Genomic DNA, 19,287 nt, shown 5'->3' on the forward strand with positions numbered 1-19,287 from the left:
TGCAAACCGTACAAACACCTTTTTTTGTACGTTATATGTAAATGGGTTAATAAAATACCTTGTCGGTCTGGTTTGTATACGTGTTTGCAGTCTGTGTGAATATCCTGTAGCCTATTTGAAAGGGAAAACAGTGTCAATAAGTCAATGCACAGAGGAAGATAAGCGGAATCACTAGTAGTGTCTGGGTGAGATAGTGAAAGCGTCGTCCACGGGGCTCGGTGAGGCTGGAAAGGCGACTACTGGTGGACAGCTTTCTCCATGTACCCGCGGAGGTCACAGAGAAGAAACTCGCCACTTCGTGCTGTTCCCCACAGCCTCAATGTAGCTTCGTTCCAGTCTGTAGAGCTGCGCCTATTGTAAATGAGCAAAGACCTGGAAATTATGAGCGAAAACATCTGGGTGCGGCACACTTTAGAGGAAAAGGTTTCGCTGTGCCGGAGGTGGTTCGCAGTTTTGCCTTTTGTATTTCCTTGCTGAATGTAGTGGACATTTTGGATTTTTTTTAATGTTGTGTCATTAATTTGCATCAGTTAAGGACCATTTTTGCTCTTGTCTTCGTCGTCGGTCAGTCTGGCAGTGCCACAAGGCAATATTTTTATGTCTCAAAACAACTGAGAGGGACAACGTTAAACTTGAGGGCGGCTCGCTGAGGAGAATGTACGCACTGGGCCAGCTTCGAGTTGCTCTCTAAGTAAGGCAATATTAGCTAGCTGCTAACACTAGCCAGACCCAATTGAACTGCCGTGAAGCAAACCAGTGAAACCAGCTAATGCCCACTTCTCAAGGTGTTTGTTGGGTAGTATCAGCCTGCACATAAGCTGGATATCATTAAATGAGACGCTGACCCGACAGTAACTCAGGTAAGTGTCTTTGTTTGCGCAAGTTACTGCTTCTCTGCGGGGCCCCACACAGCATGCTAACGCTAGCTCTAGCGTTGTATCGCTGAGGTCCCATTCTCAGGTTGTCCCACTTGAAGTCTCGCATTAATGCGGTTGATTTTAAATGTGGAACTATACGATAATGTATTGGCTCAGTGCTTGCAGTTTAGTAATGGCTGTGAGAGCATTGTTGGTTTAAAACAACAGGTTTTGGACTGTATTAACAGACTTGAGCAGCTGTGTTTTCGGAAGGTTTCGCATCATATGCTTTTGCCCCTTTGCGATGTAGCTCGCTTGGCACTAATTTATTCGCTTTAGAAAGCGGTGTAGTACATTTCAAGCTGTCAGCCTATAAGTGTTGATACTATTCATAAAACCAGCCATTAATAACTGCACCGCAATAGCAACACTCGCATCTTTTGTTGCGCCTACACCGTATAGGACGGATTAGCGCGCCATACTTATCAACATATTGGCGTTTTCATTTTCTCGCCGCTTCATTAATCAGATTAGTGTCCTCACTTAACTCCACTGTAATTTAATCCCGTCAAGATCCGGGATAAATTCAGGACTACTCTGAGGAATTTCAGCAGGTCTGTCCCAGCCTGTCGACTTGCTGTTAGTGTTCGTCATTCACCGCTCTGGGAAATGGTGTCAGGAGATGCAATCAGGTTGAGTCTCAGGGCACCATGAAGGCAACGCTCAGGTAGACAAGCAATAAGACCGGGATCGAGTGTCGTTAGTAAAATGCCCTAGATTAAATCCGCAACTTCTCACTGGAACGTAATTGACTATAAAGTACAGTTTAGAGGTGAATCGGAGATATTTATGCATCTGTGTAGATTATCTTAGATTTCACAACATAACTTTACAAACTTACTGAACCAGGTGGAGTGTTGTCAGAGATAATATTTAGTAGTAAGTTGAGATACTAACTATGGATGTCATGATAACAGATTTTTACTTAATGAAAAGTATTATTTAAACTCAAAATTCACGTGCGTGGAGGTGTCAAAGGCTACTGCAACCATAACTGTGCGAATACATACACAATTGCGGTACAATTACACGTTCATTTTCAATACTATACGTCCATTTCGGGCACAGTGTTTTGCAATTGAATTTTTCAATCTCACAGGTGGTGTCAGTGGCTGGCACATGAATGTCTTCCAGGGTGATTTAAAACTGAACCGTTGAATTAGGTATTTAGAGCTGTCAGTCAAGCAAACAGAAACCTTATCAGATCGGTCTTTAAAGGCTCTCCCAGCTGTAATAAAATGTAAACAAAGACTAGGCTCCATCTTCCCCTGCTTGTCAATGCTATGGGCCCTTTATCTACCAGCTGATATTCAGCTGTTTGGAGAAGATTATTCAGGTATTGGTAATGAAACTGACTCAAAGTATATATAGTGTAAGCAGAGAATTTCCAGAATTTTGGATGTTTTCCCAAAGGTGTTTGTGTACACTAATTTTGTATTCTTGTAGATACAGTTCCACTCATTGGGAGAAGCTGTGTATTGAGTATTTTGTATATCACTAACAGAAGTGTGTATAGTATTCTTACAGTACACTGGTTTCATGGAGGTATTGAAGGCCTGTCATGGCATTTTGGTTATCAAGTTCCTCATGTGATCATTTACAACAGACCTTATCTAGAACTGAAGATAAGGTTCACTGTAACAAAGGCTCTTTCCTTTACTGTTCTTTTCTCGCACTGGTGTCAAAGAAGTGTTGTTCCACTTGCCTGAAAGTTTGTTGTGTCAGTCGGAGACAAGACGCTGCCAAAAGCAGTAAAACTGTGTTTCTTATCTTATGGGTATATCATGTTAAAAGCTTTTCTTAAACAATGAGTGATCCTGCTAAACTCACAGTCAGCGGTATATCTACTGATGGAAAAGTGGGTGTACAGGCTTATCTATTTTTGTTTACATCTGGTGTTGGCTGTTAAACAAGTACGTGACATGGTGCTTTTCATTGTCACTGGATCTTAACGGGTGTCTTTTCTGATGACGCTTTATACCACGTAGGAAACCTTTTTTTTTTTTTTTTTTTTCTTCTTCCCCCTCCTTAATCTTCTGCTTCTGTGACCATACAAGTGCTTGTTTCCTCATCAGTGTGTCTAGCCTTGATCTGACTCGTATCCTTATTTCTACCTTTGTTGTTAGTAGGTAACATGTAGTGTGCTAGTCCAAAGAGCACATGTTCGGTGACTAACTGCGCATGTGATGTTGTTGACGAGTTGGTGGCTGACCAACGACTGAGACACCCTGTGAGAAGTGTTTGCCACGTTAGGAAATTAGCTGATCCTTGCTGTGACAGACTTTCCTGTGTGAATGTGGTAGAATTTATGTTGTGTCTCTAATAAATTGCTCCTGGCAGGTGACTGAGTCATCATGTTAGAAATGTAGAGTATTGTTGGTAGAGTTGAGGGGAAATAACTTTCCTTAATCTAAACTGTGTTTGTAGTGGTTACCCGAGAAGTGTTTTCACATTCCTCATCATTCATTTACATGCAGACTATATTGATTGATTCAGTGCTCTTGTACTTGTCCCATGTCTTCAGGCGTTTTGTGAAATAACAGAATGCAGGGAATACTTTGTCAGCATGTACAAGGATTTCTCCAGTGTATTAAAAGTCCACTTGACCATTTTTAGACATAGAAAAGTTAGTAAAGAACTTGTCTAAAATTTGACTTAATGTTTTACCTGTTCAGCTCATAAACAGGCCCGACAATTTGTAAAAGAGGTTAAATATGAAGTGCTCGCCTTGTGGTATAGAGACATCTTACCTTGAATGCGGAAATTTGAAATGAGTGTTTGTCTCTCTCCGCCTCGCACTTCTGTCCTCCTGTGAGTAAAACTACACACACTCTTAGCAGCCTGTAGGTTTTGTGGTGGAAACCCTAATGTGGGAATCAGTGGCATCATTGCAGAGATGTGTTGAAAACAGTGTTAGAAACCAGTTAAGTTTTGGGATTGTAATATTAGATCAATATGTATATATTTTTAAACTAGTTGATGCAATTTATGTAGAAGTTGTTGTTAGGTTGGATGAAAAAGCTGAAGGAAAAAACGGGTAATGCTTACAACCTAAAATGACGAAAAAAGTAAATGTTAGACTTTAATTGTGATACTTTGGCAATTTAAGCTTGCTGATTTAAAAACGAAGACAAGGACACTGACAGATGGATAAATTAGTATAAATTGGTGGTTTCAGATCCACCAATCACATGATGAAATTCAAATGACTAATGACCCATCAGTTGTCAATTGTTTCCACCTGTGTCAGCTAAGCAGCAGTTGAAGTTGCTATGCTGATGGGCTTCTGTGTGACTAACTGTAACCAGCTGTGAAAATTTCTCTAATATGGGCTGTGTACACCACTTGCAAAATTGCTAATACACTCCAAAGCATAACTGTTATTGATCTAGACTAAAACTCATAGCACCCCAAGAAGTTGCTATACAGATGTGTTTTTTTTTCTTTGTGTGTGTGTGTCTATGTATGTGTGTGTTCCTGGTGTTTAAACATGTAGTCACTTGAGCAGGATGGAGGTAGTTTCTGTGTCTTCTTCAGAAATCCTTGAGAAAGTTCTAATTGATCTCTGTGGGGTAGTTACATGGCTCTTCTCTCACTAAAATGCATACAAATGAAAAAAGTGTAAGCCTGCTGGCTTTAGAAAATAAGTTGTTGAAAGAAGACAAAGTTCCTAGTCGTGGATGATAAGATGATAATTGTAAAGTCAGGTCAGAGAGAAAGTTTTTTGATTTTTCTGCTTCACACTCTCTTGCTTGAAACATTTTGCTTATAAAAATTAAGTAATTTATTTATTTTTTCATTTCAGTTAATGTTTCAGAAATGGTAACAGTGCAGAAGAGTTGATAGCACACATTAGGGCTGTGCGATATGACCAAAATCTCATATCCCGATATAAGAATTCTATCGTCCAGATAACGATATAAATCACAAAAGTGTAACATTTTCTGTAAATTTTGTGAATCTCGGGCAGCTCGTTTTGCGGGACGTGTTTCCAGCTGCGCGTCATGTAGCTGGTGTCGAGTGTTTTAACTGATGCATGAAACTATACATTTTTAGACAGAAGTTGTAAAGGCCGCCGTTTTCTTTGAGTATTTATTACACAGCGCGCTGCGGGGAAAAGCCTGTTCTAACGTTTGAGTCTAAGGTTTATTTTTTAGCACCTGGCGGCTCTTTTTTTTAATTCTCATCCGTAAATAATCTGCTCTTTCACGTGATTCAGTTTATTTTGAAAAGTCTCAACAGGATCTTGAGCTTTATTGTGAAAGGTTTATGTGGAACATAAACAAGCGGACACGCGATGGTTTTACCATTGTTGTTGCTAACCACAACGCATGAAAACAGGCGTTTGTCCGTCTGTAGTGTGGTTATATTTAAATATAAGAGAAAGAGAGAACTTTAAGAAATTAATATAGCCACTACAGTGACCATCAAAACGATGAAAAAATATTGCCGTAAACAGTTTATTTTGCGACATCACGAAACAAACGATAGCGTAAAATGAAACAATATACGTTTTTATATCGTCATTCGATATATATCGTTATATCGAACAGCCCTAGTACACATCATGAGCTGGTTGTCTTGGTGTATTAAAAAAATGTTTTCATGGTAAGTGGTGCGAGGCTAGTTGTGTTCCATCCTTTTAAGAACTTTTATGTTTTTGTAACATAGCGGGGCCTTTACTTTGCAGCAATCCCAATAAGGCCAGTTAAAACATGATGATCACAACATAGTAGTGATGAACTTAATTCCAGTAATTTGTTGAAATTGTTGTTGGTATCAACCGCTGTTTTGTTTTGCTATTGCATTATCCAGAGGCACCTTCACTGTTATGGCTTATAGAAGTGTTTTCACTTCCATGTGGAAGCTGAAGTTAAAGCTATAGGAGTCCTACAGCCAGAGTGTTAAATGTCATCTGTGTGTTTATTTTGCTTTAGACGTGACTGACAGGGAGACGAACCGCTTTCTATTTTTCATGTGGGTCACATATGTATGTGTTTTGTTTTGGTTTAGATTTTTTGTTTTATGACCATCAGCCTTTGGGCCTTTGCAGTTTTCCAGGATAACTGTGAATCCCTGAAAAGACCAGTGTTTTGTTGTGGTTTTTTATTCTGCCAAGAAATGCAAGAAAAGCACGCGAAAGCTTGTACCAAAGTGGGACAAAAATGGTTGATTTGATTGAAAGCACGGACCACATGTTTGAGGTTAGAAGTGCAGTCACGTAACAATGCAAGATCATGGGATTCGTGCTACCGTATGTGAGCCAGTTGTGGTTAAACTGTTATCATACTTGTGCAGAATTAGAGGATGACAGTGAAAGAGACTATAGCTGCAGATGTTTCTTTTTCAAACATGGTAGAGGATGATTTTTATGGGGATGTGCATGTCTGTGCTGATGATTGCATGGGATTAATTGGAGGGAGTGTTATCTGTGACATGCTCTTCATACAGTAACTGAAGCAGCTAATTTGATGTGGAACAGGCTATATTAAGACTAGGGATGTCCCAAGCTGATATTTATAATTTATGCCAGCTTTTCAGTCCAACTGACCTAGGTCTAGCTGTATTAAAAAAAACACATGCGCTTCTCTTCAAAATTAACTCTAGAGTGATATAGAATTGGCTAATTTGTTATGATTGCTGTTGAAGATGCATCAAAGCATTTAAGAAAGAAAGTTTTTTTTTCCCCTTTGGGCACCTTATTTTGACATCCTAAGGAAGGATTTTGGGACAGTGGCAACATAGCATATATAGTCTACATTTATGGATTTCTTTTTTTTCTCTCCCCTTGGTCTGATGCCCAGGGGTTGTTAAAAGCTGGCTTAATAAAATGGGAAGTAATGCAATGCCTCTAGACATCAATATTTAATGAATAGCCTATAAAGTAGAATGTAGGCTTCTCATAGAGTGGATGGATGGTCCATAACAAGTTCAGTGAGTCTGTGTATTGACTTGTTATGTGTGAAAAGTGTAAATTTGCATACCATTTGGCATGCTGGTGTGTTGGCTTTAAATACATCTGTGTATTCAGCTTCTCCCCCAGTGATTTCTCTGCTTCTCTGACCCAGTTAGCACAGCGTATTTCTGCCTCATTCAGTCTTTGTGTTAATCGGCACAGGTATGTTTGGTGAAATGCATCTTTAGCCATTGGTACCTAACCATTAAATGCTCCAAGTTGCCCTAAAAATATATGGGGGGGAAATGGCATCAGACTTCTTAGTGGTGTGAAAATGTGACATTCTTTGTAGAGGAACTTGTGTAATGGAAACATTTTGAAAGGGGTTTGTTTATCAAATGGAAAAGAGGAAAGAAAGAGGTTCTTAGAAGTAAGTCCTGTCATGCATGGTCTGTTGTAATAATAGCTACAAATAAGCTTGGTATTATTGCCATAAGCTGCCTTTATAATGTACAGTATAACTGATGTGCAGTAGGCAGAGCAACGCATTGTTTTCAGAATGTCTGCATATGATAAGATCCTTTGCGTTTGGTTGAGGAAGCTGTACGGCTAGTGTCATGCATTAAATATATCTTCCACACAAGACGCTGAAATATTAATGCGCTAGAAAAGTATGATATAAGGATTAACGATTGGTCGATTTCAAGGCACACAAAAGTATTAGACACTATTAAAAATGGTTAATATATACAATTATTTGTGGATAGGAAAGTCAAATGTTGTGTACCCTTTCAAAATAAACTCACTGAGAGTTTTTGTGTGGCTTGATAACCCGATTAGGCTCTTTCCAGCTTGGCACATTCATATTCATGAATGAGTAATGCTGCAATGCATGAAGACAGGAAAAAGAAAGAAATTATACACTTATAGGTTCTCGTGAGTTTTTCTCCAGTAATCCTTACTTGGGGGTAGAATGTGTTTCTTTTGCACACCTCTTTCTCAGCTAATCACGTTGGTTTTGTAACTTTAATTAGGGACTTCTCCCAAGTGACCAATTTAGACTTCTCCAAATTATTCACTGTATGTTGCCAAATAGCTTCCACATATAATCCAAAGTTTTCTCAACATTGAATCGGGATACACTGCAGCTCATTGGGTATACAGCTCATGCAGCTCAAATGACTTAATGTTATCGCTTCTTTTTCCCTAATTAATATTCAGAGTAGTGCATATATTATCACTTATGTTTTTTGTGCCACAGCTGGGTATTAAAGATAAACTAATGTGCACTGTCAGTATTGTAAATAGAATACAGTTTGTCTTGTTTATTAATCATGTAATGGAATGGTAATGATAATACAATAATGACTCACCTGCTTACAAATACTACAGAATTATTGTTTTTGATCCATTTATATCTATATTAACTGCACACATCTGTATTTTAATAATGTACAGTTAACAAATTCTGATATGATGACCTAACTGCTCGGTCTCAGATGAGATATCAATAATGTGAAACTCAGTTTTATTTGTTTGCACAGGCAACGTTTGGAAACGAGAGAAACTGAGTGTATGGGTTACAGTCACCTCACTGTTTTGTTATTTAAGAACACAGCAGAGGCTGACTTTGATCACTGACCCTAATATACTATAGTCTGCCTACAATGTCATATGTCCAGCTACAATTTTAGTTGTTCTTTTTGCCAGTTAAGCACACACTAATTAACCAGCAGTGCATCCTCAAATCCTTGTGTTCGGTCACAGTGTCATATTTGACAGCAGACTGAGGACCTGCTAAATTTGATTTTGGGTTAGTTCCCCTTAGGCTGATAACAAATTAGACCAGCAGTCAGATCTAATGATATTATTTCCACAGTAAACAAAACAAAAAAGTGTCTCTGTAAATGGGCTCTGGCTGTGTGATTGACTTCCCATGGAACTGCCCTCTGTAAGTCTAATGGGGAAGTGAGACAGTTTGTGAGACAGTAAACTTTTTATTGTACTACTGGATACTGTTATAGTGTTTCCTGTAATATCTTGACAAAGCTTTACAGAACATAAATATATAAATGATTTTTCTGAGGAACAGTTTGAGGGTCCACTATTATTTGCAGTATTTTATTTGAATTGAAAAATGTAGGTTAGAGCAGGAAGAGATTAGTGTGAGAAAGTCAAAGCCACCCATTGCTAATCGTTTGCCAAATGTACTCTCGTGATGTATCTCATATTTATTAATCAAACTTAATCGTATGCTCAATAGGACTTCAGGAACTTCAGCATAAAGTTTTAGATCTCAATATATGAACTGATACATTTAAGTATTTCCTCATTTGCAGGTGATTTCCTAAACCCACAGTGGCACCAATGGCAATGTTGCTTTCTGAATGAAAAGTAAAGGGGGATGGAAAAATGCCCAGACACGCCCCCTCGATCCCCCACCCCAGCCAACACCCCCAATTTGAAACTGATGCTTCCTTTGCTTTATTGAAATGTGTGACAGTGGGAACTTTTTTGTTTAGCAGGCTTCAGTATCTCTTATAGATGTAATGAGGATAAAGGCACCCAAAGGGGAAGTGGAGCAGAAACTAATGAGTGTCAGTGCAGTCCAATGTGTTTGCAGCTGATTGGGAGATGCTATGAATAAGTCAAAATCCCCCTCCTTTTCCTCCCTCTTTCCTGCTCTATAGCTCTGTTGTGCTCAATGAAGATAGCGGCGGGATGATCCGATCTTTCTAGCTGGCTCAGTTTGTCTCAGATCAGCTGGCAAGGCTAATACTTTTCCAGCCATGCATATACAACAGTGTTGTGTTCTGACCTGAGAAGCAAGATCATGTTACATTTGTTTTTATTGTTAGTCATACAGGTTTTCCCTAGTTAAAGAAGAGTATTTTCAATGAATCTTACAGTGTGTTATTACCTTAACATGAAAACAGTTGCATCGTTCTTTTATTAAGACTTTAAGATTATTGTGACAAAACATTGTGCAAATGGTTTTTTAAATATTATTTTATCATCTAATCTAAAATTGAGTTGTGTGTTGCTGTCTCTCATATGAGTCCCAAGGCAGGAAGAACCTCTTCTATCCGGTTGTTCAGTGATGACGCGACGAATCCTACTTCCGGGTCTAAAGTAGTCTGCGTTTAATATGGCTTTTGTGTTGTTAACATGTTTAATGTTATGTATTTTCTTCTATTTGATCTCAAAAAGCTCCTAAAACAGTCAGTGATCACTGTTGACCTCCCTCGGCTTTTATTACCGCTAATCATTTATTTAAGCTCAGTTTTTAAAACCTTACGATGTAACTACAGCCCAGCCCATGCAGCAGTATATGAATGACTAACCTCGTATTGTGGATGAATTATCTCAGTTGTTCTCCTGGCTGAAGTTTGGTCCTTTTACAGCATCCTGCCATGCGATTACATTTGTTCCTGACCACCGAGAACACTCACATTAACTTTTATCGAGTGGAAAAAAAGTTAGCTTGTTTATATTATGCTAACATAGCTGTGTCGCTAGCGGTCACGTAGCACATCATTATATACCAGCTAGCCAAACTTCAGTAACCCTACAAACGTCACTGCTGTTTAGTTTCCTGTCTTCATTTATGCTGGAAGTGATAACAGAGCTGTACGTTTTAATTTGTTTCCAAAACCCCGCAGTCAGGACATGCTATATTGTATTTAGATAGAAGCTAGCGAGCTAACTCCCTGCTAACTTCTAACTCCGTTAAATGTCATAAATTCCGTTTTCATGGATGCCTGGATGTTAAACTCAATTGTTACACCTGGTAGAGCAGAACGCTGATTATTTTATTAAAGATGAAAGACTTTAGACAGTTTTTCAACTCTCAGTAATGCCATAGTGATCGTTTGATATATGGACCTGCAGTGGAGTTTAGACCCAGACACGGCTGGTGACGTCAGACTGAACAACCGGATATGTCCTTTTACTAAATTAATAAAATGTTACAAAAACATTTGCTGAGGAAGCTGCTTACCCCCCCCCCCCAAATGAATATGATGAACATCACTTCCACTGCTGCTAAGGCAACCCCTACCAAGCATGGTTCAACATAATGACTGAAAATAAGAGGTTTTGTTAACCTGAATTTGGTTACTTAACATGCACCATGATGCCCCTTTTAACAAGCCTGGCTGTTTCCAATAAACCTTTAAAAAGTGTTAGACAAATAATAAACACAGCAGTGGTACTTATATAAGAAGTCGTCTGGTGTGCACACATTGTGATGCTAAATAGATGATTGCCTCAACGTGTTAAAGGGTACCTTACTGCCTCATAAGGACGTAACAGTTTTGAATTCCAATGCCTATAAATCTAAGAAGCTTCTCGTATCTACTGCTATTGGCTAAAAAGTTATTGCAAGATTGTTTCACAGTTATTCTGATGGTTAAATCACAAAAGGAACAGTTCACTGTCGGACCATTTATTTACTTTTTTCAGTCTTTTATTTATCGTGAAAGTCATTGCATGTTATATAGTAGTTTGTAGTGTTTTCACCTGCTTTATGTCAGCGTGGTGGCATCCCTGTCCATTGTTATAGGCAAAGTTCTGACAATGTCAGAAATCTCTGTAGGATAGGAGACGTGATACACCTGCCAGACTAGCTCTGTGTGCATTTAGCATTCCCAACTCAAACAGGTCAGAAAATATACCAATCTTAGGTTATTAAACAGACACATTTAAGCTAAGATGCTTATATATTACCTTGCAGCAAAACATCTGTTCTGTTTTGTTTTGTTTTTTATAGTCAAGTGTATGGCAAGTGTTTAAAAAAAAATAAATAAATAATAGCTGCAATTATCATCATGTACCTAATGTTCTGTTAATTTGGTGGCAAATTGACTTTGAAATGGTCCCACTGTGATGTCATGGGTACAGGTTTCACTTACTCTGTGCTGAGAGTAAATCCCACCAGCAAACATTGTAAAGATGCCTTTACAGTGATTGTTAACAAACAACTGTCTTTTTTTTTTTTTTCCCATGAAATTCATCCAGTTTCACAGGCTTGACGAAGGTCTGACTTTGACCAACAGTAGAGCTTCTTCTATGTTTTAAATACAATAAATTGAATTTGTAATTTTTATTTTTTTTTTAGGTGCTCCATAAACGATTATTCAGTTTGTCTCAAGGACACTATGAATGTACAAGTCTTGCGACCTGAATAGTGATGACAGGTGACACTTCGTAGCTGGTTTCTGTATGAGAACAGGTTTGACGTTCAGGGCTTTGTCCGAAGTGCAACATTTACTTGTTTGAGTGCTTGGTTTTTCCCACTCTGTTTGCATGCAGGGCTTTTTTTTGAATGTGCATTTGATACCTGTAACCTAAACCGAGGTCAGCAAACAAGTGTCTAATTTCCGTGGTCATTTTCTATCCATGATAAGTACATCAAATCAAATTCTAATTTTATTTGTCACGTACACAGTCATACACAGTACGATATGCAGTGAAATGCTTAGACAACTGCTCGTGACCTAAAGAGGGGAAGAAAAAAAAAAGGCTATGAATAAGATAGGAAATAAATATGACAAATTAAAAAGGGTAAATTTAACTAGGAAGGAATAAAATATAAATTAAGGTTAAAAATGAAATAACTGTACAACACAAATTAGAATGAAGGGTAAATTTAACTGGGAAAGAATAAGATAAAATATATAAATTAAAGTTGAAAATAAAATAACTGTACAACAAAATACACAATACACAGTATAGAACTATATAAGAATGTATGAAGAAATATAAATAAATAAATATATACACAATAATAGCAGCTGTACAAGTATTAACTGGAAATGAAGAATATAGTGACCAGTGTTGTGCAATCCACATTATGTCTTGTGCAGTGCAAATATGCTTAAAGTGATTTAAGTGATGAAGTGAAAACAATGTCCAGAATGTCCAGTGTGTGTGTAAGAACTATATATGTTGGTCAGTACTGTGTGGTGGTGTGATTGAGAGACCGTATCGCCTGCGGGAAGAAGCTCCTCCTCAGTCTCTCTGTGTTGGTCTTCAGGGAGTGGAATCGCTTTCCTGACCTCAACAGAGAGAACAGTCTGTTGTTGGGATGGCTGAGGTCCTTCACGATCTTCCTGGCCTTGGTCCAGCACCGCCTGCTGTAGATTGAGTGCAGGTCAGGGAGCTCGGAGCGGATGGTGCGCTCAGCTGACCGCACAACCCTCTGTAGAGCTCGTCTATCCAGCATGGTGCTGTTCCCGAACCAGGTTAAGATGTTTCCCGTCAGGATGCTCTCTATGGTGCAGGAGTAAAAGTTCCTGAGCACCTTGGAGGGCAGTTGGAAGTCTCTCAAGCGTCTGAGGTGCTAGAGACGCTGACGGGCCTTTTTCACCATGATGTTGATGTGACAGGACCATGATAGGTCCTGTGTGATGTGAACTCCGAGGTATTTGAAGCTGTCCACTCTCTCCACTGGGCACTCGTTGATGACAGGGGTCTGGTAGTTCCTCTCCTGCTTAGTGCTGAAGTCCACTATCAGCTCCTTTGTCTTACTGACGTTTAGAAGGAGGTTGTTCCTCTGGCACCAGTTCTCCAGATTCCTAATCTCCTTCAGGTAGGCCGTCTCGTTGTTATCAGAGATCAGGCCCGCCACGACGGTGTCGTCAGCAAACTTGATGATGGTGGTGGAGCTGGTAGTGGCCACACAGTCATATGTGTACAAAGAGTACAGCAGGGGGCTCAGAACACACCCCTGGGGGGCTCCAGTGCTGAGAGTGGTGGAGGCTGAGACATGTCCGCCCATCCTTACTGCCTGTGGTCTGCCAGTTAGGAAGTTGGAGATCCACTGACACATAGATGAGCTGAGTCCCAGATGCTCCAGCTTGGTGGTGAGTGTGGAGGGAATTATGGTGTTAAATGCAGAGCTGTAGTCTATGAAGAGCATTTTAACATAATTCCCCCTTCTAGTGTCCAAGTGAGTGAGTGATGTGTGGAGGAGATGAGAGATGGCATCGTCTGTGGAACGATTTGGACGGTAAGCGAACTGTAGTGGGTCCAGTGTGTCTGGTAGTGAAGAAATGATGAAGTCTCTGACCAGGCGTTCAAAGCACTTCATCACTACTGAGGTGACGGCTACAGGGCGATAGTCATTGAGAGAAGCAGGGTGGGGTTTCTTCGGGACAGGAACAATGATGGACTCTTTGAAGCATGTGGGGATCACCGACTGAGATAAAGAGATGTTGAATATCTCAGTGAACACAGGAGCTAGCTGGTATGCGCAGTCTCTGAGGATACGACCTGGGATGCCGTCTGGTCCTGCTGCTTTCCTGGTGTTCACTCTCTTGAAGGCTCTCCTTACTTCATGCTCGGAGATGACGAGAACGTTTCCGGTGCTGGCAGTATCTTCCTGTCTGTAGCCGTTAGCGCCGCTAGCACTAGCATTGTTGGAGTCCTTAGCTGCAGCCTCGAAGCGAGCATTTACAAGGGACAGAAGGCTATTGATGTAGAGCTGCATAATGATGATGGAGCTACTGTTTAAGCAGCCTTTCAGCACTGTGATAAATGCATGGTATGTCAAAGTTTGCTGAGGACTGAAACTATTGTTCAGTAACGAATTAGAAACGGCTGCTTACTGCTTTTAAAGGCACATCTACTAAGTTCTTTCACTGTGTATGATAACACCTTAAGGAGTATAACATATTTTGAAGAAATTATATAGGCATTGATTGACAACTTTTAACATTATATAATTTTTTTATAATCTATATTTTGATGTACAGCTTCTTTGGCATTATCTTTTCACTTACAAATGTGTTTATTTGAAATATGATGTGAACAAAGTAGAAGTACCATTCTTCTGTGAATTCAACTTGTTTGGCAAAATTCACTTAAATTTGAGTTTCTTATAGAAAGAACAGCTGTAAATGGTGAACTACAGTTGCATTTGTCCTTCAGCATGTGATCCGGTATCTTGTAGAGCATCTGCTTAGTTGTGCTGTTTTCTTTGAGGCCACTTTTAGACCATCAAATTTGTCTGCAGGATCCTGTACAGTACTGGATTTGCAAGATAAATCAACTAGATGCAAAACGCCAGGCTTCTGCTTGACAGTGTGTTTCAACAGCTTGGTCTTTTGTGGTTTTTATATTGTAGGTAGAAATGTTTGAAAAGGAAGTCTACAGCTAGTCTGTTCTAGTAACTTTGATATTCTGTATTTTGCAATCTCACCTTTATACATGATCTCATAGTTGTTTGTTTTTTTTCAAGGTGGAAATGAGCTATTTTCTTTTTCTTCTGTACAAGATAAACTGATAACAGTGCTTTGCACAAGGTTAAGCTGAGCTAATGAGAGTAGGGGAAGCATGTATGTTTCATTTTAGTCTATCCTCAGTTTCATAGTTTACTGGGTTTCTGTTTTTTGGTGTGTTTTTTTTGGTTTTTTGGGGGTTTTTTTGTTTTTAATGGCATTTAATGATCAGACTTTTTGACTTTTAAAAAGACAAAGGGGAATGTTATCCACTTCCATGCTTTGCAGAAGGAAAATGCGGCAGTTGTCTACATGGATACATGGCTCTGACCTGAATGTGTCTGACCTGGTTATTGAGACTTGGCAGACTGTATCACCCTCCCCTTTTCCCCCCTCCCTCTCACATGGCTAAATACAAACAAAGAAGTGACTATAGTGGATACTTACCTTGCCTTAGCCATGTATCTGTATTTACTGTGGAAGTACCATTTTTCACTAAGTTGTTTTAAAAAAAAAAATGCCATAGATGTTCTCAGTTACTGTGATTGTTATCACTGCATTAAAGAATAATAATTCACTAATTCACAGCTGCCTAGTATATGAGCAGATAGCCCTCCTGCTTTTCATGAGTTGAGCACAAGCCAATGTTGGTCCCATAGCACTTGAACTCCTTTTTCAGTCAACATGCTAACTCTAAGCATCTGCCTGTACCTCATTGTAAACCAGATAAGCTAGTGTAGAGAAAAAGGTAGCCGTATGTATTCAGAGTGTCATGTGAGATTTATCTTTGAGTACAATAGATAGTTGGCATAAAAAGCCCAATACGTTGGGCCAGAGCGCCGTGTGTCTCCTGCTGTTGATGTCTGTTCTTGTGTGTCACATGCTGTTCTACAGAAAAATGGTACTTAAGCCAATCCAATATACATAAAAGAAATTCCAATTTTTAAAATGTACATTTGACTTGCATTAAGTGTATTTTGCATGAAGAAAAAGACGAACATGCATAGGTTTGTTTTTTTTGTTGTTGTTGTCAAGAGAGTTTGTATCAGTATTTCCTCTGTGCAAAGGATCTCAAAGGTTCATATTTAGCTGGATATCATATTTAATTAAATACTTACCGGCAGACAGGATGTTGGAGCAGGCAGCTATTTATAACCATAAGGATTATCTTTACATGCAAATGCATTGATCTTTGTAAGAGTTTTCACATGCTGTGCACAGGAAAGAATTACCTCTGTTGTCCAGTTTGGATTGTATTACATTTATGCAGCCATCTAGGCAAAACCTTTAAGCAGGTCAGCGGTGGACCTTTTTATCTTGCAGCTCTTTGCTAATCTCATTCTGGTCTTAAAATTGAGTAGTTTTTGCTGATTTGTGACACAGCCACATCATAAATGATCCTGTAATTGTTTTTAACAGAGTTATAGGCTCCAGTAGAGCAAACATTAAAAGGAGAGATGATCTAGAAAGTGCTTCTTCTCATTCTGGTTTCTTTGCTTGGGGTTAGACCTCTCAGACATTATGTGTATTGTAGAAATGGGGTATCAAGTAATAAGTGGGGATACAAAAATAATATGTTAAAAAAATAACAATTACAAGCAATTAGATGGAATGTCATGCAGGTGATGCTTAAGAATAAGCTGTATTTAACTATTTTTTTTTACTTTATTACATTTGTGTACTAGTATACAGATGTGACTCAGAAATAGTCTTTGTTCTCATTTTAACAGTAACAGCTAGCTGCAGTTAAAACACTTTGTAGTTTTAGTTTACTTATTGTATTAGACAAGTCTGCTGTAGAACTTTTGCAAATGGCGCTCACTAGGAAATCTTGCACTCCGTGGGCTGGTATTGCGTATACGGTGAAATAGAAACCTGACGTCAATTAACGACTGTGGTGAACCCATCTCACAGGATACCCACGTTGTTGCACATCTCAGCAGAAATGTTGTCAGTCTTTATGTTGCCAGGAAGTGGCTTCCAAAGACACAACAAGGTAGTTCTTAAAAGGTTGTGGCTTTTGTTCTGATTTTGCAACTTGCATAATTAACTCAAGAATTGTTAGATTGTAATGTAACATGTCCATATTTTGAACTTGTTAAAATAATACAGCTACAACAACATGAAGAAACAAACGAAAATACACATTTAAAAAGAAAAAAAAGACTTGTGATGTTAGCTACTCAATTACTATTGCTTATCATTCAGATGCTCTATCCGGGGTTGTTGTTGATTTGCTGATACATGGCCACATCATGTTTCATCTTGTACTCGGTCAGAGCAGAATTACAGTCCTCTGTAGAGGACACTTTTAAAGGAGAGATGGTGTAAAAGAGTGTCCATTTTCTCATTTGTTGTCTTTTAATCTCCTTAAAGATCTCAGCTTATATATGAAAACACATTTTCAAATCCCGGTCATACCGTCTCCTTTCATTCATTTATTTATAACTCTTGTGTTCTTCATGTGCCCACACCTAACTGATGCCACGCCTTCCAGTTCTTTCAGTTGCACAGTTAAGCCATATCTTAAGACTGTATGACATCACCTGATGAGTGTCCCAGAAAAAATGGGAGGGTAAACAACAAAGTTGTCTGGCAAAAACACCATGCACACAACTTCAAGAAGTCTGGGATTTGCTGTATTTATTTGATCACTTTTACACTCCGTTGGCAACAAATTGTATTACTTTCTACACAACGGCTTCATACTAAACTACACTGAATATCTTCTCAGGGGCAATAAGATTTTAGGACTTGTCATTGTTTAATTCTAAAACATCTTCATACATTTTGTGTATTGTTATAAATTTTTAAAGACTTGGAAGCGCAATAATCATGATGATGATATGTCAAACAACCTGCTAATGCAGTGAAACCATACCTGGGCCTAAAAACACACAATCAAACACTTTTTTTAGTCATGGATTGGCCTCCCAAGAGCCCAAACATCAACTGTATTAAAGCAACGTGGGATAATCTGAACAGAACAAAACCCAGCTCACATCTGAGAGAAGCTTTGGACACTGGAGGACTATTCCTGAAGACTACTAAAGAAATGACAGGAAAGAGTTAAACAAAGGTGGTCATACCAAACAACATTGTTAGAATTGTTTTCGCCTTAGATATTGTATTCTAATGTATGAAAGCACATTTCAAAAAGTCACTGCACCGTTTTCAATTTTCCAAGCAAAATATAATGAAATGAGGGAGGAATTGAGACACACTACTTGACATTCTAACATTTAAAGTGGAAAAAAAGCAAATTGTAGGACAGATTGTTAGTAGCTTACACAGAAGGCAAGTTTCTGAACATGCTTCTCCCCTGTGTAAGGCAGAGAAGACACCATCTTTGGATGCGAGTTACCTTTTCCCTGATTGTCATCATTCTTCTGGAGATCCCGCCATCTCTTTAGTTCTCAGTGTCTGAATAAATGAGTTGAAAATAAGACTACCTCAAGTACATCTCCATTTGTATATTTAAAGTATTTTTTTGCGTGCGTGTATGTGTCATTTAAAAAAATAAAATAAATAAACTTAAATCGACACACGGGGCACTAAATGAGGATGAAACTTGAAGGGACTTGCCATCCCAGAATGACACCCATTAAAATCAACTTAAATGCTTTCTGAGTAAATATCCTAGTGGACTTAGCTGGGGTGGAGGCATATAGCTGTGTAACATAGCATGTGGGAGGATTGCATATTTAAACAGTGTGTTGTTAGTCAATAGTGCAAATTGTTGGGATGGTTGAAGCAAATAATGGCCTGAGTTTGTGCAGATTTTTGTCCACTGCAGTCATTACATATATTTAAATTCTTTAGTTTTCTTGAGCAGTTTTGTGTCGTTTACTATAAGCACGTTGTTTAACAGCTGATTCACAGCTAAGTGTTCCCATTGAGTGTTTTCCTTCTAGAGCTTCAGCATGTTTAGCAGTGATAATGGACTGTTACATTTCCAAAGCCTTCCAGTATTCTAATTTTGAGGAGTTTTTGTTGGGCGCATGCAAGTGTTGAGATTGATATGCTTCTCGTTAGTATGAATGTATTCTGTCAGAGCCAATCTGTTTAGAGGAGAAAATTGGGAAGATGTTGTAAAAGCTCTTTGTTGGAGATCAGGTTGCACTGCCTCATTTCACCAGAAATTCAAAGAAAACAATCACGGTTTTGTTTTCAGTTGTCACGCAAGACCACTGAGACCTAAGATCGCTGGTGAGAACCAAAAGCAAAGAGGGAGCAAAACTGGAAGTTCAGG

The 19,287-nt window shown here is 38.9% G+C and overlaps 1 protein-coding gene across 5 annotated transcripts in view; it reads left to right on the forward strand.

Moving 5' to 3' along the window:
• The first annotated feature begins 99 nt into the window (after positions 1-99).
• erbin (erbb2 interacting protein) overlaps positions 100-19,287 on the forward strand; it is a 51,535-nt gene continuing 32,347 nt past the window's right edge. For 2 of the 5 annotated variants that reach the window (XM_012918766.5, XM_076886717.1), the window contains exon 1: positions 100-860. The gene's annotated coding sequence lies outside the window, so the exon portion shown is untranslated. The remainder of the gene's footprint in view (positions 861-19,287) is intronic. The other 3 variants (XM_004549911.6, XM_004549910.6, XM_004549912.6) reach the window with 3 other exon arrangements.

Source organism: Maylandia zebra, linkage group LG7 (assembly GCF_041146795.1).
Source record: "Maylandia zebra isolate NMK-2024a linkage group LG7, Mzebra_GT3a, whole genome shotgun sequence".
NCBI classification, from domain to species: Eukaryota; Metazoa; Chordata; class Actinopteri; order Cichliformes; family Cichlidae; genus Maylandia; species Maylandia zebra.